Below are 26,674 nucleotides of genomic sequence, written 5' to 3'. Positions count from 1 at the left end.
ATATTTATATGGCTATCAGGAACATCCAATCTCTTCTGGAATCTAGTTAAGTCCTTCATATCAAGGACTTTTTGTGGCAGTGAGTGTGATGCTCCCAATGGGGATGCAAGAGTGTGAGTGCCAAACTCAGGGCTGACCGTTACAAACCAGGGCACAAACCCCTCATTGGTTGTCAGGTCTAAACTTTGATTTCACCAACCAACTGCACTGAGTGCAAACTCCTCAGGCCCTTAAACAGCCTTGACAGAGTCTCCCCAGAAAGTCCTCTTGGTCTGTCCTGCCCCCCAGGTGAGCGTATCTGTGGTACATGGCCCCTTACGCCAAGAATCACAGCAATGTTCAGGTTACTCCTGACTTCCGCCAGGTCAATTGCACTTTAGGTCTCACGCCAAAATGACGCTTGGAGCCAATCCTATAGTGAACTACTGTATAGGAAGATTTATTAAATAGGAAAAGGAAATCAGGGCTGGCTTTCGGCTGATTCCACCGATTCCCCGGAATTGGGCCCTGCACCTAAGAAGGTCCCGCGCCCCCAGCTGGAGCGCGGCAAGCCCCGCTGCCCTGCTCCCCCGGCCCGAGCCCTGCAAGACCCCCAGCCCCGCTCCCCTGACCGGAGTGCAGCAAGCTCTGCGGCCCTGCTCCGCCAGCGGGAGCCCAGTGGCCCCGCTCCCCCGTCCGGAGCGCCGGCTGGAGCCCAGCAACCCTATGGCCCGCAACCCCGGCTGGAGCGTGGCAATCCGAAATGCCGCTGAAGACTGGGAGCGCCGCCCGGTGAGTACAAGCCCCACAAATCGGGCCCCGCACTTGCTAAAGCCGGCCCTGAAGGAAATGAGTTATTTACAAGGTTAAAGCAAGAAAACAGACCCATGAATGAGTCACAGTCTAAGATTTCAAAAGGTAATACAGGCTTCTCTCAGCAGCAAGCTGTATGTGACCTTTAGGGCTAACCCAGGCTAAGCCGCTGGGGATCTCTTGCTAATGCCTAGAAACACCCTGTCCTGAGCATCCAAGCAGCCTAGAGATCCCTAGTTCCTTTTGTTTGGGGTTTTTATCCCCCTCCTGCCATCTGCTCTGAGCTGCAAACTCAGTCCACTCACATGATTCATCTTCATAAGGAGGAGAGCAGAACAATAAGTCTCTAGTCCTTTTGTTGTTGGTTTCTCAATCCAGCTGTAGGGAAATTCCAGTTGGAATATACACCCATAGCACACCCTGGGTATTAGGGTGACCAGATGTTCCAATTTTATAAGCACAATCCCGATATTGGGGGCTTTGTCTTATACAGGGCCGGCTCCAGGCACCAGCTGAGCAAGCTGGTGCTTGGGGCGGCAGATTGTTCGAGGCAGCATTCTGCCCAATCCTAGGGCAGCACGGCCACATTTTTTTTCGTTCCGCTCCGGCCGCCCTGTACGGGGGGGCGGCGGAGGGGACCGGACGACCGGAGCACCCTGCAGCAAGCCTGGCACGCAGTCCTCGTCCTTCCCTCCCCGCCGACCGGAGCAGAGCCCTTCCGGCAGTTGGCGGCGCGGCGGGAGGGGCTGCGTGGTAGCGCCACTGCTGTAGCCCTGGCCACCCCCCTTCTCTCTCTCTCTACCGCCCGCTCCCTCCGCTAGCCGGTCCCCCTGAACCCATGCTCTGTTTTTTTTGCTCTGCCGTTGTGGCCGCCCCGTTTTTTTTTTTTTTTCTTGGGGCGACCAAAAAGCCAGATCCGGCCTTGGTCTTATACAGGTGTCTATTACCCACCCCCCCATCTCCTGTCCTGATTTTTCACACTTGCTATCTGGTCACTTGATCTGGTACGGATGGATTTCCTTTTTCAGGAGAGGCTTCATGTCTGTGGAAGAGCAATTCTTCACACTCATTAATGTCCCTCTCCTGTGGGGATTCATACTCACAGAAGCTCACTACAACCGCTCAAATATTGAATTACAATATGGAACAGACATTACAGGGGAGATTAATGCAGGCAGCAACTGTCAAGCATTCAACACTTTCTTATAAGTCTAATACCCATATTATTAATATTAATCCACAAGTGAGCCAGACTCATTCCTGCTTTGTATCTGTTAGTATCCTGCTGAGACCGGGGGACCTTGGCATGAGCTAACACTTGGTCTGCCAGCATCACAGTGAGTGCCACAGTTTAATTATACTTTGGGTGAACAAGTATTTCATTTTATAGATTTTAAGTTGCCCACCTTTTAATTTTGTTGCATGTCCCCCCTTGTTCTTGGAGTAAGGGGCAGGGGAAACAGAAGATCCCCATTCTACCTTCTCCCAGTTTCTGCAGAAAGAGGACCGTCAAGCTGAGGATCCTGAGTCCTGGCCCCTGAACCCTGAGAAACAAGAGCTCATCACTTCAAGCTTGTGCTGTCTTGTAGTTACAGGTGAGCACCATCTTCCAGACTGCTTTTCTATACCACCTTCCAAACAGGGGCTTGAATGTGATTTGTGAATATTAGAGGAACAAGCTGGGTTAGGTAATATCTTTTATTGGACCAACTTGTGGTGGAGAACGAGAGAAGCTTTTGAGCTACACAGAGCTTTTCTTCAGGTGAATATTAACAGTTTTAGCCTCACCTTCACACTGCAGTGCCGGTCAGCATTCACAGCACAATTTCATAGAGATGGAGTGTGAGATCCATGTCTTGTGACAGGTCCTCTGACACAAATGAAGCTACCTTGATTTATTCCAGCCGAGGATCCGGCTTAGTGTGAGTCCCAATCATAGAATCGTAGAACTGGAAGGGACCTCGAGAGGTCATCTATTCCAGTCCCCCTGCACTCAAGGCAGAGCTAAGTATTATCTAGATAACCTATGAGAGGTGTTTGTACAATCTGTTCCAAGGATGGAGATTCCACAACCTCCCTTGGCAATTTATTCCAGTGCTTAACCACTTAAGTGTTTTTCCTAATGTCCAGTCTAAACCGCCCTTGCTGCAATTTAAGGCCATTGCTCATTGTCCTGTCCTCTTAGGTTAAGGAGAACAATTTTTTCCCCTCCTCCTCTCTCAGTCTTCTCTTCTCCAGACTAAACAAACCCCATTTTTTCAATCTTCCCTCGTAGGTCATGTTTTCTAGACCTTTCATCATTTGTGTTGATCTTTCCTGGACTTTCTCCAATTTGTCCACATCTTTCCTGAAATGTGGCGCCCAGAACTGGACACAATACTACAGCTGAGGCCTAATCAGCACAGAGTAGAGCGGAAGAATTACTTCTCCTGTCTTGCTTACAGTACTCTTGCTAATACATCCCGGAATGAGGTTTGCTTTTTTTGCAACAGTGATACACTGTTGACTCATATTTAGCTTCTATGATCCCCAGATCCCTTTCCGCAGTACTCCTTCCTAAGCAGTCTTTTCCCATTTTGTATGTGTGCAACTGATGGTTCCTTCCTAAGTGGAGTACTTTGCATTTGTCCTTATTGAATTTCACCCTATTTACTTCAGACCATTTCTCCAGTTTGTCCAGATCATTTTGAATTTTAATCCTATTCTCCAAAGCACTCACAACCCCTCCCGGCTTGGTATCATCCGCAGACTTTATAAATGTACTCTCTATGCCAGTATCTAAATCATTGATGAAGATATTGAACAGACCAAGACCCAGAACCGATCTCTGCAGGACCTCACTCATTATACCCTTCCAGCATGACTGTGAACCACTGATAACTACTCTCTGGGAACAGTTTTCCAACCAGCTATGCACCCACCATATATATAGTAGCCCCATCTAGGTTGTATTTCCCTAATTTGTTTATAAGAAGGTCATTCAAGACAGTATCAAAAGCCTTACTAAAGTCAAGATATACCGACTACCACTTCCCCCCTATCCATATGGCTTGTTACCCTGTCAAAGAAAGCTATCAGGGTGTAGTATCAATGCTCAATGAGGGTCTGGCTGGAGAATCTTGCCTGCATGCTCGGGGTTCTACTGATCGCCATATTTGGGGTCGGGAAGGAATTTTCCTCCAGGGTAGATTGGCAGAGGCCCTGGAGGTTTTTCGCCTTCCTCCGCAGCATGGGGCGGAGGTCACTAGCTGGAGGATTCTCTGCGACTTGAAGTCCTTAAATCACAGGATTTGGGGACTTCAACAGCTGAGTCAAGGGAAAGGGGGTGGGTCAGCTTTTGTGGCCTGCAACATGTGGGAGGTCAGACTAGATGATCATACTGGTCCCTTCTGACCTTAAAATCTATGAGTCTATGAGTCTATGAGTTGGTTTGACATGATTTGTTCTTGACAAATCCATGCTGACTGTTACTTATCACCTAATTATCTTCTAGGTGTTTGCAAATTGATTGCTTAATTATTTGCTCTATTATCTTTTATCTAGTATCTTTCCCCCACTCCAGTGCCTTTCTTGTTCCTGTATTATTATTATGGAGTGGGGAGTGTCACTCCCCAGTTAGGGTTGCACATCAGTCTGCTTCTGCCCATTCCTAAAACCCACCCTCCAAAGAGCTGTATTTTATTACTGCTACATAGTTAATGTCGGGAAACAGAAAAGGCACTGCCAGTCCCTCACCACATAACCATCACAGGAACTAAGGGAGAATTTACTCCACTTCATAAATTATGACAAAGTGATTTCTTGTGAGTGGGTGAAAATTGTTTCTTTTCCTATAGAGAATTGAAAAGCTGAATATACCAGGATATATTGTTAGATTTATTTCCATTAATTCTTACAGAAGATCGGTGCCTAAAGACACTAGACCGCATTGGAAATCTCAGTCCAAGATTTCAGTTGATGTATTTATTGATTTTGACTCCTAGGATATGGCATGATTCTGGCCATTGTCTGAAGTGAAATATTGCATTTAAGCATCATTGTTAAACTCTGGTATGTCACTAGATGGTATATGATATGACAGATAAAATCATTTCTCTGTTTATTAGTATTGGCTACCAGAGAAACGGGCTGTTATAGTAGTCATTGGTATCCATGTACAACACCATTTTCCCCATCAGAGCAATGTTCTGTCCTCAGACTGAGACTCCTGGCACTTAGCTCAGAAATCTACATTTCGTCTTAAAATTTCAGCCTTTAACCAGGAGAGAGAGAGGGAGTTTCTGAATACTTATGGAATTAATTCATGATATTTGATTAACTTTTAATTCTATGTCGTTCTGTAACAAGGTTGGGACTCACTACCGTGGCACCTCCTACTGGTTAGTCCAGGAATTAGCTCAGTCCAGTGGAGCATCCCCTCTCGGTGGTATCCCGCCCATTGTCTTGTCCTCGGTTGGCTTCTGAGCCCACATCGCTCACCAACTCGCGGCGTCCTCTTCCGGACCACTGCCCTCCGGCAGTGCCCCTTAGTCCAGCCACACCCCCTTCCGGGGGGAGGGGGAGGTCAATCATCAGTCTCTATGTCCAGCCACCATGGTCAACCACACACCCCAAAGTCTGATCCCTCCTGTCAGGGATCTGGCGTGGTCTATAATGGCCACGCCCTACAGCCAATGGCTGGGTGTACTGCAAGGGAGGAAGGGGGAAACCCAGGCCCACCCTTTACTCTGGGTCCCGGCCCAGGGACCCTCTAGCGGCAGCATCGCTGTCCTCCTTCTCTCCCCTCGTCTGTCTGCTTCCCTGGGCCGCTTCCCCTATGGACCCTCGCACCGGCTAGACTCTTCCCCGCAGGGCCTGCAGCCTGGCAGACACCAGGCTGGAGTTTCCTTCTGCTCCCCCGGGCCTGGGCTGTCCCGGGTGCTAGACTCCCACCCTGGAGACAAACCTTCCCCTGTCCAAGGCGTGGGACAGACTGACTGCTCCTTTCCAGAGCAGCCTTCTTATAGGGCTGAGCCTGGCCCTGATTGGCTCCCTCCAATCTGGGCCCTGATTGGCTCTCAGTAAGCCCTTTCCTGATTGGCTGCCAGCCTGCACAGCCTCTCTGGCCTACTCTAGCCCCCTCTCACATGGGGGCCACACCTACCCATTCAATCTAGGAAAAGATTTATTGTTCCTAGACTCAACCCATGGCAGACAGAGACTGGGGAAACCAAACAGCCATCAAAGAATTCACCAGCTCATTCCTTCAAGTAACTGTAGGTCTCTTTAATGAGAAAGTCCTGTTTCTGCAGAATGATGAAAAACAAGAACCTCAGTGGAACCGGAGTCCTATCTGCCAAACCCTGAAGATCTCTATGTAGTTGATCCAATAAAAGGTATTACCTCACCCATCTTGTCTCAAACCCTGAGAAATGAATTGAGATTTTTGGCACTTTACTCTGAACTCTACATTTAGGCTTAAAATTTCAGCCTGTAATCAGGACAGGAAGGGGAGTTTCCAAATATTTATGGAATTAATTCATGAGACTTGATTAAATTTTACTCTATGTTCTTCCAATTCAATTGCACAGCTTGATTTATTGTTCCTAGACTCAAACCATGGCAGACAGAAACTGGGGAAACCAAACGGCCATCACAGAATTCATCATTCTGGGATTCAGGGATCTCCCCGACCTGCAAATTCTTCTCTTCTTGATGTTCCAAGTGATCTACATGGCAACCGTGGCCAGGAACACCTTCATCGTGGTGCTCATTGTGGCTGACCAGCACCTTCACACCCCCATGTACTTCCTCCTGGGCAACTTGTCCTGCCTGGAGACCTGCTACACCTCAACCATCCTGCCCAGGTTGCTGGCTTCATGCAACTGTATTTCTGTGGTTCTCTGGGATGTACAGAATGCTATCTCCTAACGGCAATGTCTTATGCTTGGTATTTAGCGATATGTAACCCCCTGCACTATTCAACTCTTACGAATATCAGATTTTGCCTCCAGGGCCAGCTCTAGGTTTTTTGCTGCCCCAAGCAAAAAAATTTTTGGCTGCCTCCCCAGCCCAGGGGTCTCTCTCTCCCCCCACCCCCCAACTGCACCCTCCTGCAGCCCCAGCCCTGGGTCACTCGTAACTCGCTCCCAGGGTGGGTCATTCAGCAGGAATTTTGAATGTGCACAGAACACAGACAGGATTGGTTCCCATATGGTTACAGAACTGCAGTAAAGTGGAACAATTTTCAGCTTGTGTGACTGGAGGATATCTGGATGCATATTATAAGACTGTCCTACATAAATGAGGAAAAGTTGAGGTGCCTTCATTATTCTTTTGTTCCATTCTTTGTTTCTATGGGGAATTTGCCAATGCGATATCACTGTCTTCCTTTTAAACAAATAAAACTAAAAGAAAAATGCAATGGCTGTTGAAAATAGCAATTCCAGTCCTAATAACCACTGGGAAGCATTTCTTGCTCAATTTATTCTACTTTTTCTACAGCAAGTTACAGTGGATCAGTATATTTGATTTGGAAGAAATGAAGTAACAACTGCCCAAACTGAGCTTGAGCACTCCTGAATTTTGAGGGTGTCCAAATCTAGAAGGCAGGTGCTAGATACCCTGTCTGAATATTAGCTAAATCTAGAAAAGAAATGTCAATTTCTCCTTCCATGGCTCAGAAGTGTAAATCCTCCTATGTGCCTGGTACTGTATCTAAAGCTGCCCAGGTCCTAGGAGAGCCTCCCCTCCCTTACTTTTCATTTTAAATTCGAGTAGGATCCATGTACCTCCCTTGCTAGGCTTCAGATAGAGAGGTGCACTGTCCATTTAGTCCACCCAATTCTTTCTTTGGGGGAGAGTCCAGGGCTGGGGCAGCAGGAGGTGCGGGGGGGGGGGTGAGCTGGGGCGGCAGCGGGTGCGGGTGTGTGGGGGGGAAAAGAGCCCAGGGGTGAGGTGGCAGGAGATACGAGTGGGGGGAGAGCCCAGAAATGGGGCAGCAGGGGGTGTGGATGGGGGAGAGTCCAGGGCTGGGGTAACACAGGGGTGCAGGGGGAGCCCAGGGAGGAGGTGGGGGGCGGCAAAAGACCTAGAGCTGGCTCTGTCCCTACCATTCACAGAGAGTTGCAGCATGATGTTTCAGTTCCACACTCCTTCCCCCTCCCTTTCCTGTTAATTGCAGCTGAGGGAATGCTGGGAAATGTAGTTCTTTCCCTGCTCCAGGGCTGACTCTATAGGCAGGGAGCTAACTAAGGAACTACAGCTCCCAGGGCCCCCTGTTGGTTCTTAGCTCCCATGCTGGATTCTTGCGCTCCTGCAAATTTGCCGCCCCAAGCAACTGCTTGCTTTGCTGGTGCCTAGAGCCGGCCCTGTTTGCCTCCAATTGGCTGCTGGGTCATGGTTAAATGGTTGTTTGGCTGTAATTATCTTAATCACATTCCTATCACAGTTATTATTCTGTGGCCCAAATGAAATTGACCATTTCTATTGTGATGTCATCCCACTGATGGAACTCTCCTGCAGTGACACCCACCAGGTCATATTGCTGGATTTTATATTAGTCTCTGTATTCACCCTCCCTCCATTCCTACTAACCCTGACTTCCTACATGTGTATCGTCGTCACCATCCTGAGAATCCCTTCCACCACCGGGAGACAAAAGGCCTTTTCCACCTGCTCCTCTCATCTCATTGTGGTGACAATTTTCTATGGAACCATAATGATTGTGTACCTGCTACTGAAAAGTGATACACTGAGAGACCTGAACAAAGTGTTCTCTCTTTGCTACACGGTCCTGACTCCCCTGGTAAACCCCCTCATCTACAGCCTGAGAAACAGAGAGGTCAAGGAAGCTTTTTGCAAAGCAGTCAGTAAATGTGGCTTTCACAAAAATGTGCAGATACACCTACATAATAAAATAACCTAAGGTTTTCAAAGCTGCATGAGTGATTTCAGCCATCAGCCCCCATTAAAATTAAGTTGAAAACTCCCTTTGAAAATCTCAGTACTCAGTGTTGTCCATCCCAGTGGAAGAACCAGAAGGCAGGTGGCCATAACTGTGGTACCATCATGGAGTTTTTAACTGGGCACTAGGCAGAATGGAGACCAAATTTTAACTGATTTTTATATCTGTAAAAAAGCCATTTTTGATCTAAATAAATGTTTGGACAATAAAAATACTAAGTCCTGGTGCAGCATATGTGGGGATGTAAGCCTGGGAAATCTGCCACCTCTGAAATTGTGCTTATTGCCAGCATAGCCCTCTGCAGACCAGCCACCTTCTCTGTGCTCACACAGGCCGGATGCAAACAACCAGGCCCCAGCAGTGACCTCTGGACACTTCACCAGGAACAGCCTCATAGCTCTTACCTGGGCTAAGCCCGGCTGTGACCAGCTCCGGCAAAGCACCTGCTCCAGGCTCACTGGGCCCTTGGAAGTGGGGAGGTTGGGCAACCACAAAGAAGTAGATGCACATGCTAGGTCCACTGGGATTTTCCATACCCAGCAGGGGTTTTGCCAGGCACACATATAACTGAGGCCAATTCTGCAGTTGGGTCTGTCAAACAGTCCCTGATGAGGGACTCTGCCTGCAGCCCTTCAGGGCAGCAGCTGTTCTTCTGCCACCAACTGCACAGAGAAGTTCAAAGGGAGGGGACCTGTTACAAAGAGTGTCCCCAAAACTCACTGCAACAAGCGCCCGTCCCGAGAGGGCTAGTTCTCAGGATACTGTGTCTAGTCAGCCCCAGGTGCCTTACAAAGCTACTGCCTACTAACGGGCAGAGCTCCTGTGGTGCCTAACACGGCAGTGCTGGTTCAGTCACTAGGAGCATGTCAGGGCTTGGCCAGAGGTAAGGGAGCTGGGCAACAGGGAGACCAGTAGGGCTCCAACACAATGGAAAGGATTTTTAAAGAGACCTAATAGAGTTAGGCACCCAAATCACTTTGAAATGGGAGTTGGACAGTTATATTCTCAGAGGCGTCTATGGAAGTTCAGCCCGGAGAGCAATGGGGATTCTGTCATGGTAGGTTCAATCTATGCGTTTCCATTGGAAACAGACCCCACATCAACACAAATGCACTGGGTGGAAGGGAAACCCTTGCTAATATATTGAAAGACGCTGCTGTTGTACATGCTCTCATAGCCACTAATATTGCAATCATGATGTTGTGTGATTTGGTTGCTAGTTGCTAGAATTTGGAGCAGCGCACACCCAGAAGTAGGTCAGAAGTGAGGAGAGATGCAATTATGCTGTCTAGGGCTACTAGAGGGCAGAGGAATGGGACAGGTGTAGTGGTGCTGCCCAATGGACAGCAGCCAAAGTGGAAGGGCAAGAAAGGAGATGTTATGTTGCCAAATGACCAACCGAGGGAAGTGGAAAGGGAGGTGCAGCTGTATCATGGTGTATAAGTGGTGAGTAAAGAGGACTGAAGAGAAAAGGACCTTGATTCCATCTAATGAACTGTGGATAGTAGCAGATGTTGACTAGTGAGAAATGGGCTGTTATACTAAATAATGGGCACCAGGTGACATAAGAGCTAAGAATGGGAAAGCAAAAAGAAGAATGCACTACAGGAGAGCAGAGTAACAGGCTGTCATGCTGAGAAATGGACACTAAATGGCAGCAGAGTAGAGAAAGTGAGGGAGGGGGAAGGTCAGAAATACTGACTCGTGACCAATAGATTTCAGCGGCCAATACAATAATGAGAAAGTGGGTGGCAGCATGTTGTAAGGGTGAGATATGGGCAGCTATTTTCAAAAATGCCCATTAGACAATGGCATATCTTGAATACTAATTAAGGGGTGGTGCAAGTCCATGAGAACCTCAGAGTTATGAGCGCCCTCGGGAACAGAGGTTGTTCGTAACTCTGAAATGTTCATAACTGAACAAAACGTTATGTTGGTTCATTCAAAAGTTTACAACTGAACATTGACTTAATGCAGCTTTGAAACTTTACTATGCAGAAGAAAAATGCTGCATTTAACCACCTTAATTTAAATGAAACAAGCAAAGAAACAGTTTCCTTACCTTGTCAAATCTTTTTTTTTTAAATGTTCCCTTGATTTTTTTTTTACTAGTTTATGTTTAACACAGTACTGTACTGTATTGGATTTAAAAAAATACTATTTTTTTTGGTCTTTACTGCTGCTTGATTACCTAGTTCCGGTTCCAAGTGAGGTGTGTGGTTGACTGGTCAGTTCGTAACTCTGAGGTTCTACTGTACATTATAACAGCCCATCACCTTGGATAGGCATCTTCCAAAAATGTAAGCTGGTGTTTGTTCATGATCTAAAATATTTTCCACAAAGGATCGTTAAACTAAAAAAATGATGTACAATGGGACTTGTATAATTGCAAGTCACGTGGGGCATTGTTAGCTACAAAGCTTTGGAGACACAAAATGAACCAAGTGGGAGAAAGGTTAAAGTGGGACCATATTAAAAAGCGTGAAGGCAGAATACAAATATGAGGGAGCATTTACACTTTGTAAATCAAAGGGGAAGCCCCTTTTCCAAACGAAGGTCAAATGCACCAGTTCATCCCTTCAGGTCACTGCAGGTCTCTTCACTGAGAAAATCCAGTTTCTGCAGAAAGAGGAGAGACAAGAACCTCTGATGAGTCCTAGCACCCAAGCCCTGAGAAACAAGAGCCCATCACTTCAAGCTTGGGCTGTCCTGTGGTTTCAGGTGAGCACTGTCTTCCTGATTGCATTTCTATACCACCTTCCAAACAGGGGCATGAATGTTCTTTGTGAATATTAGAAGGACAAGGCAGGCGAGGTAATATCTTTTATTGGACCAACTCCTGCTGGTGAACAAGAGAAGCTTTCGAGCTGCACAGAGCTCTTCTTCAGGTGAATATTAACAGTTTTAGCCTCACCTTCCCACAGCAGTGCCAGTTACTGTTCATAGCACCTTTTCACAGACATGGAGCGTGAGATCCATGTCTTGTGACAGGTCCTCAGTTGGAGATCTTCCCCACTGATAAAAATGGAGCTGCCTTGATTTACACCAGCTGGGGATCTGGTTCATGTGTGCCCCAATGGGGTGGGGAGTGGTGATAGAGCTTTATTACTCTAAATCACGCATGCCAGAATGTTTCTAGACTCCAAGTTCAGGGACAGCATCTTCCCCCACCCTGAGTTCCTTTCTTGTTCCTTTATTATTATCCCACAATAATTATGGCATGGGGAGGGTCTCTCCCCAGTTAGGGTTGTATATCAACCTACTTTTGTCCCTTCCTAAGATCCACCCTACAAAGAGCTGTTTTTTATTACTGCTACATAGTGAACGTCAGGAAACAGAAAAGGCATTGCCAGTCACTTACCATGTCACCATCACCACCAGAAAAACTAAGGGAGAATTTACTCCACTTCATAATTTATGGCATGAACTGATCTCTTGTGAGGGGGTGAAAATTGTTCTTTTTCCTACAGGGCACTGAAATGCTGAATATACCAGGATATATTTGTAGAATAAATAGAAATAAATCTAACAGAAGGTCATTGCCTAAGGACTCTAAACTGCATTGAAAAATCTCAGTCCAATTTTAGTTGTTTGATTTTGACTCCTAAGACATGGCATGATTCTGGTCATTGCCAGAAATGAAATACAGCATTTAAGCAACATTGTTAAGCTCTAAGATGTCACTAGAGGGAATATCATAGTAGATAAAGAAATATTCTGATCCGCTATATCAGTACTCGGCTACCAGAGATATGGGCTGTTTCAGAAGTGATTGCTTTGATTATGGCAGACGATGGTTTACATGGATACAAATGTTCTGTTCTCAAATTGAGACTTCTGGCACTTTGCTCTGACCTCTACATTTAGGTTTAAAATTTCAGCCTGCAATCTGGAAAGGAAGGGGAGTTTCTGAATACTTATGGAATTAATTAATGCAACTTGATTAACCTTTAACTCTATGTTCTTCCAATTCAATTGCACAGCTTGTTTTATTGTTCCTGGACTCAAACCATGGCAGACAGAGACTGGGGAAACCAAACAGCCATCAAAGAATTCATTATTCTGGGATTCGGGGATCTCCCTGACCTGCAAATTCTTCTCTTCCTGATGTTCCAAGTTATCTACATGGCAACCGTGGCGGGGAACACCCTCATTGTGATGCTCATTGTGGCTAACCAGCACCTTCACACCCCTATGTACTTCTTCCTGGGCAACCTGTCCTGCCTGGAGACCTGCTACACCTCAACCATCCTGCCCAGGTTGCTGGCCAGTCTCCTGACTGGGGACAAATCCATCTCAGTCAGTGGCTGCATCATACAACTGTATTTCTTTGGTTCTCTGGCATGTACAGAATGCTATCTCCTAGCAGCAATGTCTTATGATCGGTATTTAGCCATATGTAAACCCCTGCACTATTCCACTCTTATGAATATCAGGTTTTGCCTCCAGTTGGCTGCTGGATCATGGTTAAATGGCTGTTTGGCTACTGCTATCTTTGTCTTATTCCTATCACAGTTAATATTCTGTGGCCCAAGTGAAATTAACCATTTCTATTGTGATTCCATCCCACTGATAGAACTCTCCTGCAGTGACACCCACCAGGTCATATTGCTGGCTTTCATATTAGTCTCTGTATTCACCCTGCCTCCATTCCTACTAACCCTGACATCCTACGTGTGTATCATCACCACCATTCTGAGAATCCCTTCCACCACCGGGAGACAAAAAGCCTTTTCCACCTGCTCCTCTCATCTCATTGTGGTGACAATTTTCTATGGATCCATAATGATTGTGTACCTGCTACCGAAAAGTGATACACTGAGAAATCTGAACAAAGTGCTCTCTCTTTGCTACACAGTCCTGACTCCCCTGGTAAACCCCCTCATCTACAGCCTGAGAAACAGAGAGGTCAAAGAAGCTTTGTGCAAAGCAGTTAGTAAATATGTGGCTTTCACCAAAACATGCAGAGACTCCCAGAGAATAACTTAGCCTGATGTTTTCAAAGCTTCCCGGGTGTTTTAAGCAATCAGCCGCCATTAAAATTAAGTTGAAAACTCCCATTGAAAATCTCAGCACTAATGTGAAGAAGAAATGGAGATGATCTGCATGGAGTTACTGAGACAGTCTTTGTGGTCCCCCGCTGTGTCCATGTAACACAATTTCCAGGAAAGTGAGTATGTTGACAGCTGTGTCACTCTCTCATGTTCAGCACTGATACACACAGTATGATGGTACTTTTCTCCAGGGTTTTGGCTAAATGTTCACCCTCTGTGAGGAGTGTGTACAGCCTCTGAAACTGCACAGAGCTGACATTGTGTAAGGCACAAAATCCACTAACGATGAAAGCAAATCCCTGGGTATATATATCCCCTGTTCATTGTTTCTCTATGTAAGATAATAAAGTCTTGTAATCAAATTCAGACAGTAAATACAAACAAAACACAATGGGTGACATCATCATATTTGTTGCTACAGATCGTTTCTTATGGCCTTAAGGATACAACACAGAATCCAGCCAGAGCTCAGGTCACTGTTGTCCATCTAAGTGGAAGGACCAGAGAGGGAGGTGGCCCTAACCATGGTATCATCATAGAGTTTTTAACTGGGCACCAGGTGGAGCGGAGACCAATTTTTAATCAATGTTTTATATCCATAAAAAGCATTTTTTGATCAAAATAAATGTTTGGACAATAAAAATAGTAACTCCCGTGCGGCATAGGTGAGGATGTAAGCCTGGGAAATTTGCCGCCCCAGAAATTGTGCTCCTTGCCATCATAGCACTCTGCAAACTGCTGTCAGTCGGCGTGCTTGCCTGCTCTCTCCATATGCTGTCCCAGCCCTCCCCAGAAAGTTGGTTCAACAGACCTCGATAGTACTACCCAGGAAGAAAGACCACAGGGCCAGTTTGGTGACAAAGGCACTCAGCCAGATTTATTGCCCTCAAGGCACAGTTCTAGCATCCTGGTTCTGTGGTTACAGATACACTAATACACGTGTACCCAGTGCCAAGGAGCAGCTCAGTCAGCAGCAGGAATTTCTGCTGTTCCCTGGGCCGCACAAAGGGTTAAATTGAGGTACCCCGACATTTATAGACTGAGACAAACAACTTACGTCCCACCTCACGTGTCTCATGACATCTGCTTGTTACCTCCCCTTGTACTTTGCTACAGGTGTCTCAGGCAAAACATCCCTATTCATTACTTCTGTCAAACCCTCTTATCTGGTGTTAGGTCAGGATATGCCTGGGCTAATCTTCTGGAGTGAGTTCACACACATACCCAGTGTCTGTTGCTTCTTAGGAGTGTCTCTGTGTTAGCAATGCTAGTAATATCTTTGTCTAGGTCATGTATCGGACAGTGAAGTTGTAAGCATCTGCTGTAATACATGGCCTGACTTTGGTTCACGGCATGGCCGGTGATGACACAAAAAGCTCCCTCTCAGAATTCCCTGCTGAGCATGCTCACCAGAACTGAGCAGGTGCAGTAACATCTGCTGGTGCAGCTGCCCTCACTCTGCCCTTACTTGGCATCAGACTTTGCTGCCTGGTCTTTGGAGGTGTAAAAAAGGGGCAAAGGGAGCAAATCACAGCAGGGGGCTACGGGGGAGTCAGGGTCTGAGCAGGGGGCAGAAATGTACTGGCTGGTGGGATCAAGCTACTGTAGGTAGCAGCATAAGAGGGGCTGGAGGGGAAAAATCGGGATGGGGGGTGGGAGCCTGGGTTAAGCCCATGAGGGAGACGCTGCCAGTCCCTGTGCAGGGACAAAACCCCCATCCAGGGAGGGGGAGAGGGGCTAACAGTTGACCCCCTGCTGTTTTTGCAAATATAGGGGTATGCAGGGGACAGAGGCTTTTTTAGTTCTCCTCACAGGACACTGCATGTCAGTGCTGGAGAAGAGGGCAGATTCCCGGGGCTGTGTTCTTAAAGGCGCAGGCATCCCAATTCCTAGACTGTCAATGCTTAGACACCACAGCTTCTCTCTGCTTTTCACACCCCAGATATTTCCATCTAGGATGTGAGTTCAAATACATTGTCCCACTCCCTCACTCTTGAGTCACTAAGACCAGGGCAGACTAGTTAGGCAGCCTCCAAATGTCCAGGTTCCATTCTGTCACCAGGGAGGGGCTTAAAAAGAGCTGACTATAAAAGGACACATTTATGGAAAACTTTGCCAAACTGTCATTTCTACAATCTTTCTGGCACTTTTGCAGGTACAGATTTGAGGACTCAGTGATGCTTGGGATGAACATGGGCCAAAGCAAAGATCAGAAAACCTAAGAAGTTTACTTTAAAACAGTGTTTTCCCCAAAAGTGGGCACTGTGCATCACCTCAGTAGACTGAGAATCCTGAAGATTTCCTTTCCCATTTCAAATGATTTATTTTCTGTTCCTTTGGGAGAGGCAGGAACCTCTCAGAAATGAGAATCCAACACACAGAATGGTCAGGCAACCCACAGGGCACATCCCAGGAATGACACTGGAGCTATAGAGAAGCTATTGCAATAGCTATTAGGATACAGACTGGAGGGCTGTTGCATGGAAAATATGGGACGTTAGTTCATGATGCAACAGCATTAGAGAGAATTACAGCTACACTTGTCAGAGAGGTCATACAGAGAAGTACCCTGCCCTGCCCAGCTCCCACGCACTGGTGATAACCCAGCTTTCATCCTTAGGGTCCTGGGCTGAAAGTATTGTGTGGGAGAAGGTCCTTGCATGCTAGTCCTGCTCCTGATGTATGGGCTGAGATCCCTAAAAGGAGGATTCCAGCATGTTGTCTGTAGTTACCTCTGTTCCAGGACTGATGTCTATAGTGTAAAAAGAAAAACATTACATTAAGAAATTACCCAGACTCTACATCACTGGTTTTCCAGTGGGAAACCAATCTGCAAGATCCTGAATCCTGCTACCGCTCAGCAGAAGGGTGAGAATATTCTTAAATAAACCAACATTAGTAATTACCGATAACATCAAAGTTCCTTGGGAAAAATATTTCCATTGGGGGTGTGTAGGCTGTTCGGTCAGGGCTCATCCCTCTCCGGGGTGGCGGGGAGCCAGACCGCCTCGCTACTTTGGTCAGGTGTGTCGGGGAATTAGCTTGGCTGTGCGGCAAACAGTCAGCAGCTCTGGCGAGGGCTGAGCAAACAGTTCAATAGTAGCAAGCCCAGGCCCTGGATCAGGGCGGGCAACAAACAGTCAGTAGCTCAGGCCCTCAGGCAGAGGCTGAGCAAACAGGTTCAAAAGCAAGCCCCAGGCTCCTGGCTCTGAGCAGCCGGGGAGAGGGGGAGACTGCCACCTGCAAGGTGGCTGGCGGCGGGGTGGGGGGGGACACACAGGCCCACCCACTCCACTGCAACCCAGCCCGGGGCCTTAGCAGCGGCAGAAGACCCGCTGCTGTGTCAGTGGGGATCCTGGCTGCAACACACTGACATTGGCTCTGGCAGTGTTGCAGCCACACTTGGGTCGGCTGCCCCAGGGCTACTTTCTATCTCCCCCTCTAGAGGTACCTGGGTCCTGAGGCCATCCTCCATGGGGTCACACACCATGGGCTCCTCGGGGTAGCTGGCGAGCGGTAGGCCTGGCAGTTCCTTGGGGTAACAGGTGAGCGGTAAGCTTGGCAGCGTCTCTGGGCTCAGGCTACCATCAGGCATTGGCTGCTCTGGCCAGTTCTCGTGTCGGCCGTCGATCGCCATGGTCTTCCCATCGAGAGCTAGGCCACAAGCGTCTGGTCACTCCGGTGGTTGAGTTCCAAGTGAGATCTGGAGTCGGGCTTTTATACTTCCTGTCCTGTGCCCTGATCTCTGAGGAGTGGGTGCAGGTTTTGCTGGCTCCGCCCACTTTGGTGTCCAGAGAGGCTCGGCCCTCTCCGGGGTGGCAGGGGGACAGACTGCCTCGCTACAGGGTGTAAGTGGGAGAGAGAGATTCTTTCATCCAAATCTTTCAGTTGCAAACTATGTATTAAACTTACTTTACATTCAGTTTCCAGTGAGTCTGTTAAATTGGCTTCAGCACCCAATCTAGCAGGCTTGAGTCATCTAAGCCATTTTTTCCTCATGCAATTGTTCCACTGAAGACAATGGTACAATTGACATGAGCAAAGATTGCTGAGTAGTCTCAGGCTTTCTATGGCCATGGACTCCAGGGGCGTTGCATTACATTTCAGCCATGCAGAGCAGTGACCTCATACAGCTGGTATCGGAAAGAAGATTCCTCTGGGTGAGGGAGGTTGGTGGATTGTACTGTCTGCACAGAAAACACAGAGCTGACTCCCCAGGCTCAACCTCTTCAGAGGTGGAATCAAGGGAGACGCAGCCAAATATGAGGACTCTGCACTTTGTAAGTGGAGGGGGAAGAACATGTTCTAAGACAGATCACAGCAGCCACTCGTCCATTCAGGTAGATGCAGGTGTCTTTGTTGAGAAGATCCAGTTTCTATAGAATGATGAGACCCAATTACCTCAGGGACAGAAACCGAGTCCTGGCCGCCAAACCCTGAGAAATAAGCTCAAAGCTTGAGCTGTCCTGTGGTTACAGGTGAGCACCATCTTCCTGACTGTGTTTCTATATCACCTTCCAAAGAGGGGCAGGAATGTGCTTTGTGAAAATAATTGGCAGCGTTGTTGTAACCGTGTTGGTCCCAGGCCATTAGAGAGACAAGGTGACATCTTTTACTGGACCAAGTTTTGTTGGAGAGAGAGATAAGATCTCTAACTCTCAAAAGCTTGTCCCTCTCACCAGCAGAAGTTGATCCAATAAAAGATATTACCTCACTCACCTTGTCTCTGGGAATATTAGCAGTTTTAGCCTCACCTTCCCACAGCAGTGCCAGTCAGTGTTAATAGCACCATTTAACAATGGGGAAATTGAGATACATGTCTTGTGAAAGGTCCTCAGCTAAGGATCTGGCTCAAGATAATGAGGGTGAAGCCTGGAATAGAATAATGGAAATCAAAACTAAGTGAAGCTGATAGAAAGGAACATTAAAATGGCATGTTAGGTGGGTGAAGTATAAGAATGAAATTAGGAGGATGAGAGGGAATTTGAAGAACAAATGGTTTTAGTTAAAAGTAAATAACTAAAACTGTTTCACTATATCTGAGTCAGGCAGGTTGCAAGAGAATCCATGAGTCAGCTGAACCCAGGAATAAATAAGATACACATTGCAGAGCTGCTGTGGTTGAGATTTAAGGCACCTAGGAATTGGGTGTCCTAATCGCCAGTTAGAATTAATGTCCCAATCCTATAGACAGTTTGACAATCTCCTCTCAAATAATTTCTTTGTATCGATCTTCACCAAAAAGTGTTCTGAAGTAATCTGCGCCAGGTCAACTTTTTTCAGGGAACAGCCTGTCAGAGGCTGAATATCAAAAGAGTAGCTTCTTGAACTAGCTGGAATTTGGGGTTTTGCTGGATCACTTTAAGAGAACGTAGTAATATAGGAATTGCCAGATTAGATCAGACCTAAGGACCAACCTGTCCAGTACCGTTCTCCGAGAGCGAGCAGGACTAGCTGTTTCAGAGGCAAATGTCAGAACACTGCAATAGCAGTTCTGGGATAGTCTCTCCTCACATGTGTCATGTTGGTCTATAATAGCTCAGTTTGGCATAGATATTAAACCTCATGTTTTGGGGGTTAAGCCAATCTCTATTGTTGCCATTAATTATGATAACTCTGGATATTTATATGGCTATCAGGAACATCCAATCTCTTCTGGAATCTAGTTAAGTCCTTCATATCAAGGACTTTTTGTGGCAGTGAGTGTGATGCTCCCAATGGGGATGCAAGAGTGTGAGTGCCAAACTCAGGGCTGACCGTTACAAACCAGGGCATAAACCCCTCATTGGTTGTCAGGTCTAAACTTAGATTTCACCAACGAACTGCACCGAGTGCAAACTCCTCAGGCACTTAAAACAGCCTTGACAGAGTCTCCCCAGAAAGTCCTCTTGGTCTGTCCTGCCCCCCAGGTGAGCGTATCTGTGGTACATGGCCCCTTACGCCAAGAATCACAGCAATATTCAGGTTACTCCTGACTTCCGCCAGGTCAATTGCACTTTAGGTCTCACGCCAAAATGACGCTTGGAGCCAATCCTATAGTGAACTACTGTATAGGAAGATTTATTAAATAGGAAAAGGAAATCAGGGCTGGCTTTCGGCTGATTCCACCGATTCTCCGGAATTGGGCCCTGCACCTAAGAAGGTCCCGCGCCCCCAGCTGGAGCGCGGCAAGCCCCGCTGCCCTGCTCCCCCGGCCCGAGCCCTGCAAGACCCCCAGCCCCGCTCCCCTGACCGGAGTGCAGCAAGCTCTGCGGCCCTGCTCCGCCAGCGGGAGCCCAGTGGCCCCGCTCCCCCGGCTGGAGCGCCGGCCGGAGCCCAGCAACCCTATGGTCCCGCAACCCCGGCTGGAGCGTGGCAATCCGAAATGCCGCTGAAGACTGGGAGCGCCGCCCGGTAAGTACAAGCCCCACAAATCGGGCCCCGCACTTGCTAAAGCCGGCCCTGAAGGAAATGAGTTATTTACAAGGTTAAAGCAAGAAAACAGACCCATGAATGAGTCACAGTCTAAGATTTCAAAAGGTAATACAGGCTTCTCTCAGCAGCAAGCTGTATGTGACCTTTAGCGCTAACCCAGGCTAAGCCGCTGGGGATCTCTTGCTAATGCCTAGAAACACCCTGCCCTGAGCATCCAAGCAGCCTAGAGATCCCTAGTTCCTTTTGTTTGGGGTTTTTATCCCCCTCCTGCCATCTGCTCTGAGCTGCAAACTCAGACCACTCGCATGATTCATCTTCATAAGGAGGAGAGCAGAACAATAAGTCTCTAGTCCTTTTGTTGTTGGTTTCTCAATCCAGCTGTAGGGAAATTCCAGTTGGAATATCCACCCATAGCACACCCGGTATTAGGGTGACCAGATGTTCCAATTTTATAAGCACAATCCCGATATTGGGGACTTTGTCTTATACAGGGCCGGCTCCAGGCACCAGCTGAGCAAGCTGGTGCTTGGGGCGGCAGATTGTTCAAGGCAGCATTCCGCCCAATCCTAGGGCAGCACGGCCACATTTTTTTTTCGTTCCGCTCCGGCCGCCCTGTACGGGGGGGCGGCGGAGGGGACCAGACGACCGGAGCACCCTGCAGCAAGCCTGGCACGCAGTCCTCGTCCTTCCCTCCCCGCCGACCGGAGCAGAGCCCTTCCGGCGTGGTAGCGCCACTGCTGTAGCCCTGGCCACCCCCCTTCTCTCTCTCTCTCCCGCCCGCTCCCTCCGCTAGCCGGTCCCCCTGAACACATGCTCTGTTTTTTTTGCTTTGCCGTTGTGGCCGCCCCGTTTTTTTTTTTTTTTTTTTTTTGCTTGGGGCGACCAAAAAGCCAGATCCGGCCTTGGTCTTATACAGGTGTCTATTACCCACCCCCCCATCTCCTGTCCTGATTTTTCACACTTGCTATCTGGTCACTTGATCTGGTACGGATGGATTTCCTTTTTCAGGAGAGGCTTCATGTCTGTGGAAGAGCAATTCTTCACACTCATTAATGTCCCTCTCCTGTGGGGATTCATACTCACAGAAGCTCACTACAACCGCTCAAATATTGAATTACAATATGGAACAGACATTACAGGGGAGATTAATGCAGGCAGCAACTGTCAAGCATTCAACACTTTCTTATAATTCTAATACCCATATTATTAATATTAATCCACAAGTGAGCCAGACTCATTCCTGCTTTGTATCTGTTAGTATCCTGCTGAGACCGGGGGACCTTGGCATGAGCTAACACTTGGTCTGCCAGCATCACAGTGAGTGCCACAGTTTAATTATACTTTGGGTGAACAAGTATTTCATTTTATAGATTTTAAGTTGCCCACCTTTTAATTTTGTTGCATGTCCCCCCTTGTTCTTGGAGTAAGGGGCAGGGGAAACAGAAGATCCCCATTCTACCTTCTCCCAGTTTCTGCAGAAAGAGGACCGTCAAGCTGAGGATCCTGAGTCCTGGCCCCTGAACCCTGAGAAACAAGAGCTCATCACTTCAAGCTTGAGCTGTCTTGTAGTTACAGGTGAGCACCATCTTCCAGACTGCTTTTCTATACCACCTTCGAAACAGGGGCTTGAATGTGATTTGTGAATATTAGAGGAACAAGCTGGGTTAGGTAATATCTTTTATTGAACCAACTTGTGGTGGAGAACGAGAGAAGCTTTTGAGCTACACAGAGCTCTTCTTCAGGTGAATATTAACAGTTTTAGCCTCACCTTCCCACTGCAGTGCCGGTCAGCATTCACAGCACAATTTCATAGAGATGGAGTGTGAGATCCATGTCTTGTGACAGGTCCTCTGACACAAATGAAGCTACCTTGATTTATTCCAGCTGAGGATCCGGCTTAGTGTGAGTCCCAATCATAGAATCGTAGAACTGGAAGGGACCTCGAGAGATCATCTATTCCAGTCCCCCTGCACTCAAGGCAGAACTAAGTATTATCTAGATAACCTATGAGAGGTGTTTGTACAATCTGTTCCAAGGATGGAGATTCCACAACCTCCCTTGGCAATTTATTCCAGTGCTTAACCACTTAAGTGTTTTTCCTAATGTCCAGTCTAAACTGCCCTTGCTGCAATTTAAGGCCATTGCTCATTGTCCTGTCCTCTTAGGTTAAGGAGAACAATTTTTTCCCTTCCTCCTCTCTCAGTCTTCTCTTCTCCAGACTAAACAAACCCCATTTTTTCAATCTTCCCTCGTAGGTCATGTTTTCTAGACCTTTCATCATTTGTGTTGATCTTTCCTGGACTTTCTCCAATTTGTCCACATCTTTCCTGAAATGTGGCGCCCAGAACTGGACACAATACTACAGCTGAGGCCTAATCAGCACAGAGTAGAGCGGAAGAATTACTTCTCCTGTCTTGCTTACAGTACTCTTGCTAATACATCCCGGAATGAGGTTTGCTTTTTTTGCAACAGTGATACACTGTTGACTCATATTTAGCTTCTATGATCCCCACATCCCTTTCCGCAGTACTCCTTCCTAAGCAGTCTTTTCCCATTTTGTATGTGTGCAACTGATGATTCCTTCCTAAGTGGAGTACTTTGCATTTGTCCTTATTGAATATCACCCTATTTACTTCAGACCATTTCTCCAGTTTGTCCAGATCATTTTGAATTTTAATCCTATTCTCCAAAGCACTCACAACCCCTCCCGGCTTGGTATCATCCGCAGACTTTATAAATGTACTCTCTATGCCAGTATCTAAATCATTGATGAAGATATTGAACAGACCAAGACCCAGAACCGATCTCTGCAGGACCTCACTCATTATACCCTTCCAGCATGACTGTGAACCACTGATAACTACTCTCTGGGAACAGTTTTCCAACCAGCTATGCACCCACCATATATATAGTAGCCCCATCTAGGTTGTATTTCCCTAATTTGTTTATGAGAAGGTCATTCAAGACAGTATCAAAAGCCTTACTAAAGTCGAGATATACCGACTACCACTTCCCCCCTATCCATATGGCTTGTTACCCTGTCAAAGAAAGCTATCAGGGTGTAGTATCAATGCTCAATGAGGGTCTGGCTGGAGAATCTTGCCTGCATGCTCGGGGTTCTACTGATCACCATATTTGGGGTTGGGAAGGAATTTTCCTCCAGGGTAGATTGGCAGAGGCCCTGGAGGTTTTTCGCCTTCCTCCGCAGCATGGGGCGGAGGTCGCTAGCTGGAGAATTCTCTGCGACTTGAAGTCCTTAAATCACAGGATTTGGGGACTTCAACAGCTGAGTCAAGGGAAAGGGGGTGGGTCAGCTTTTGTGGCCTGCAACATGTGGGAGGTCAGACTAGATGATCATACTGGTCCCTTCTGACCTTAAAGTCTATGAGTCTATGAGTCTATGAGTTGGTTTGACATGATTTGTTCTTGACAAATCCATGCTGACTGTTACTTATCACCTAATTATCTTCTAGGTGTTTGCAAATTGATTGCTTAATTATTTGCTCTATTATCTTTTATCTAGTATCTTTCCCCCACTCCAGTGCCTTTCTTGTTCCTGTATTATTATTATGGAGTGGGGAGTGTCACTCCCCAGTTAGGGTTGCACATCAGTCTGCTTCTGCCCATTCCTAAAACCCACCCTCCAAAGAGCTGTATTTTATTACTGCTACATAGTTAATGTCGGGAAACAGAAAAGGCACTGCCAGTCCCTCACCACATAACCATCACAGGAACTAAGGGAGAATTTACTCCACTTCATAAATTATAACAAAGTGATTTCTTGTGAGTGGGTGAAAATTGTTTCTTTTCCTATAGAGAATTGAAAAGCTGAATATACCAGGATATATTGTTAGATTTATTTCCATTAATTCTTACAGAAGATCGGTGCCTAAAGACACTAGACCGCATTGGAAATCTCAGTCCAAGATTTCAGTTGATGTATTTATTGATTTTGACTCCTAAGACATGGCATGATTCTGGCCATTGTCTGAAGTGAAATATTGCATTTAAGCATCATTGTTAAACTCTGGTATGTCACTAGATGGTATATGATATGACAGATAAAATCATTTCTCTGTTTATTAGTATTGGCTACCAGAGAAACGGGCTGTTATAGTAGTCATTGGTATCCATGTACAACACCATTTTCCCCATCAGAGCAATGTTCTGTCCTCAGACTGAGACTCCTGGCACTTAGCTCAGAAATCTACATTTCGTCTTAAAATTTCAGCCTTTAACCAGGAGAGAGAGGGAGTTTCTGAATACTTATGGAATTAATTCATGAGATTTGATTAACTTTTAACTCTATGTCGTTCTGTAACAAGGTTGGGACTCACTACCGTGGCACCTCCTACTGGTTACTCCAGGAATTAGCTCAGTCCAGTGGAGCGTCCCCTCTCGGTGGTATCCCGCCCATTGTCTTGTCCTCGGTTGGCTTCTGAGCCCACATCGCTCACCAACTCGCGGCGTCCTCTTCCGGACCACTGCCCTCCGGCAGTGCCCCTTAGTCCAGCCACACCCCCTTCCGGGGGGAGGGGGAGGTCAATCAGCAGTCTCTATGTCCAGCCACCATGGTCAACCACACACCCCAAAGTCTGATCCCTTCTGTCAGGGATCTGGCGTGGTCTATAATGGCCACGCCCTACAGCCAATGGCTGGGTGTACTGCAAGGGGGGAAGGGGGAAACCCAGGCCCACCCTTTACTCTGGGTCCCGGCCCAGGGACCCTCTAGCGGCAGCATCGCTGTCCTCCTTCTCTCCCCTCGTCTGTCTGCTTCCCTGGGCCGCTTCCCCTATGGACCCTCGCACCGGCTAGACTCTTCCCCTCAGGGCCTGCAGCCTGGCAGACACCAGGCTGGAGTTTCCTTCTGCTCCCCCGGGCCTGCGCTGTCCCGGGTGCTAGACTCCCACCCTGGAGACAAACCTTCCCCTGTCCAAGGCGTGGGACAGACTGACTGCTCCTTTCCAGAGCAGCCTTCTTATAAGGCTGAGCCTGGCCCTGATTGGCTCCCTCCAATCTGGGCCCTGATTGGCTCTCAGTAAGCCCTTTCCTGATTGGCTGACAGCCTGCACATCCTCTCTGGCCTACTCTAGCCCCCTCTCACATTGGGGTGGGGCACTTGCCCCGCCACACCTACCCATTCAATCTAGGAAAAGATTTATTGTTCCTAGACTCAACCCATGGCAGACAGAGACTGGGGAAACCAAACAGCCACCAAAGAATTCACCAGCTCATTCCTTCAAGTAACTGTAGGTCTCTTTAATGAGAAAGTCCTGTTTCTGCAGAATGATGAAAGACAAGAACCTCAGTGGAACCGGAGTCCTATCTGCCAAACCCTGAAGAGCTCTATGTAGTTGATCCAATAAAAGGTATTACCTCACCCACCTTGTCTCAAACCCTGAGAAATGAATTGAACTCTACATTTAGGCTTAAAATTTCAGCCTGTAATCAGGACAGGAAGGGGAGTTTCCAAATATTTATGGAATTAATTCATGAGACTTGATTAAATTTTACTCTATGTTCTTCCAATTCAATTGCACAGCTTGATTTATTGTTCCTAGACTCAAACCATGGCAGACAGAAACTGGGGAAACCAAACGGCCATCACAGAATTCATCATTCTGGGATTCAGGGATCTCTCCGACCTGCAAATTCTTCTCTTCCTGATGTTCCAAGTGATCTACATGGCAACCGTGGCCAGGAACACCTTCATCGTGGTGCTCATTGTGGCTGACCAGCACCTTCACACCCCCATGTACTTCCTCCTTGGCAACTTGTCCTGCCTGGAGACCTGCTACACCTCAACCATCCTGCCCAGGTTGCTGGCTTCATGCAACTGTATTTCTGTGGTTCTCTGGGATGTACAGAATGCTATCTCCTAACGGCAATGTCTTATGCTTGGTATTTAGCGATATGTAACCCCCTGCACTATTCAACTCTTACGAATATCAGATTTTGCCTCCAGGGCCAGCTCTAGGTTTTTTGCTGCCCCAAACTCGCTCCCAGGGTGGGTCATTCAGCAGGAATTTTGAATGTGCACAGAACACAGACAGGATTGGTTCCCATATGGTTACAGAAGTGCAGTAAAGTGGAACAATTTTCAGCTTGTGTGACTGGAGGATATCTGGATGCATATTATAAGGCTGTCCTACATAAATGAGGAAAAGTTGAGGTGTCTTTATTATTCTTTTGTTCCATTCTTTGTTTCTATGGGGAATTTGCCAATGCAATATCACTGTCTTCCTTTTAAACAAATAAAACTAAAAAAAAAAAATGCAATGGCTGTTGAAAATAGCAATTCCAGTCCTAATAACCACTGGGAAGCATTTCTTGCTCAATTTATTCTACTTTTTCTACAGCAAGTTACAGTGGATCAGTATATTTGATTTGGAAGAAATGAAGTAACAACTGCCCAAACTGAGCTTGAGCACTCCTGAATTTTGAGGGTGTCCAAATCTGGAAGGCAGGT

The 26,674-nt window shown here is 47.1% G+C and overlaps 1 protein-coding gene and 1 pseudogene across 1 annotated transcript in view; one reads left to right on the top strand and one right to left on the bottom strand.

Annotated features, from left to right (window-relative positions):
* The window catches only part of LOC135974464 (maestro heat-like repeat-containing protein family member 1), a 936,803-nt gene that overhangs the window by 47,491 nt on the left and 862,638 nt on the right, over positions 1 to 26,674 (bottom strand). The gene's annotated exons all lie outside the window — the stretch shown is intronic.
* LOC135974826 (olfactory receptor 6B1-like) lies at positions 12,773 to 13,731 on the top strand (annotated as a pseudogene).

The sequence above is a fragment of the Chrysemys picta genome, chromosome 12 (genome assembly GCF_011386835.1).
Source record: "Chrysemys picta bellii isolate R12L10 chromosome 12, ASM1138683v2, whole genome shotgun sequence".
NCBI classification, from domain to species: Eukaryota; Metazoa; Chordata; order Testudines; family Emydidae; genus Chrysemys; species Chrysemys picta.
The sequence above is the reverse complement of the archived record's forward strand: the minus strand, read 5'-3'. Positions and strand labels throughout refer to the sequence as shown.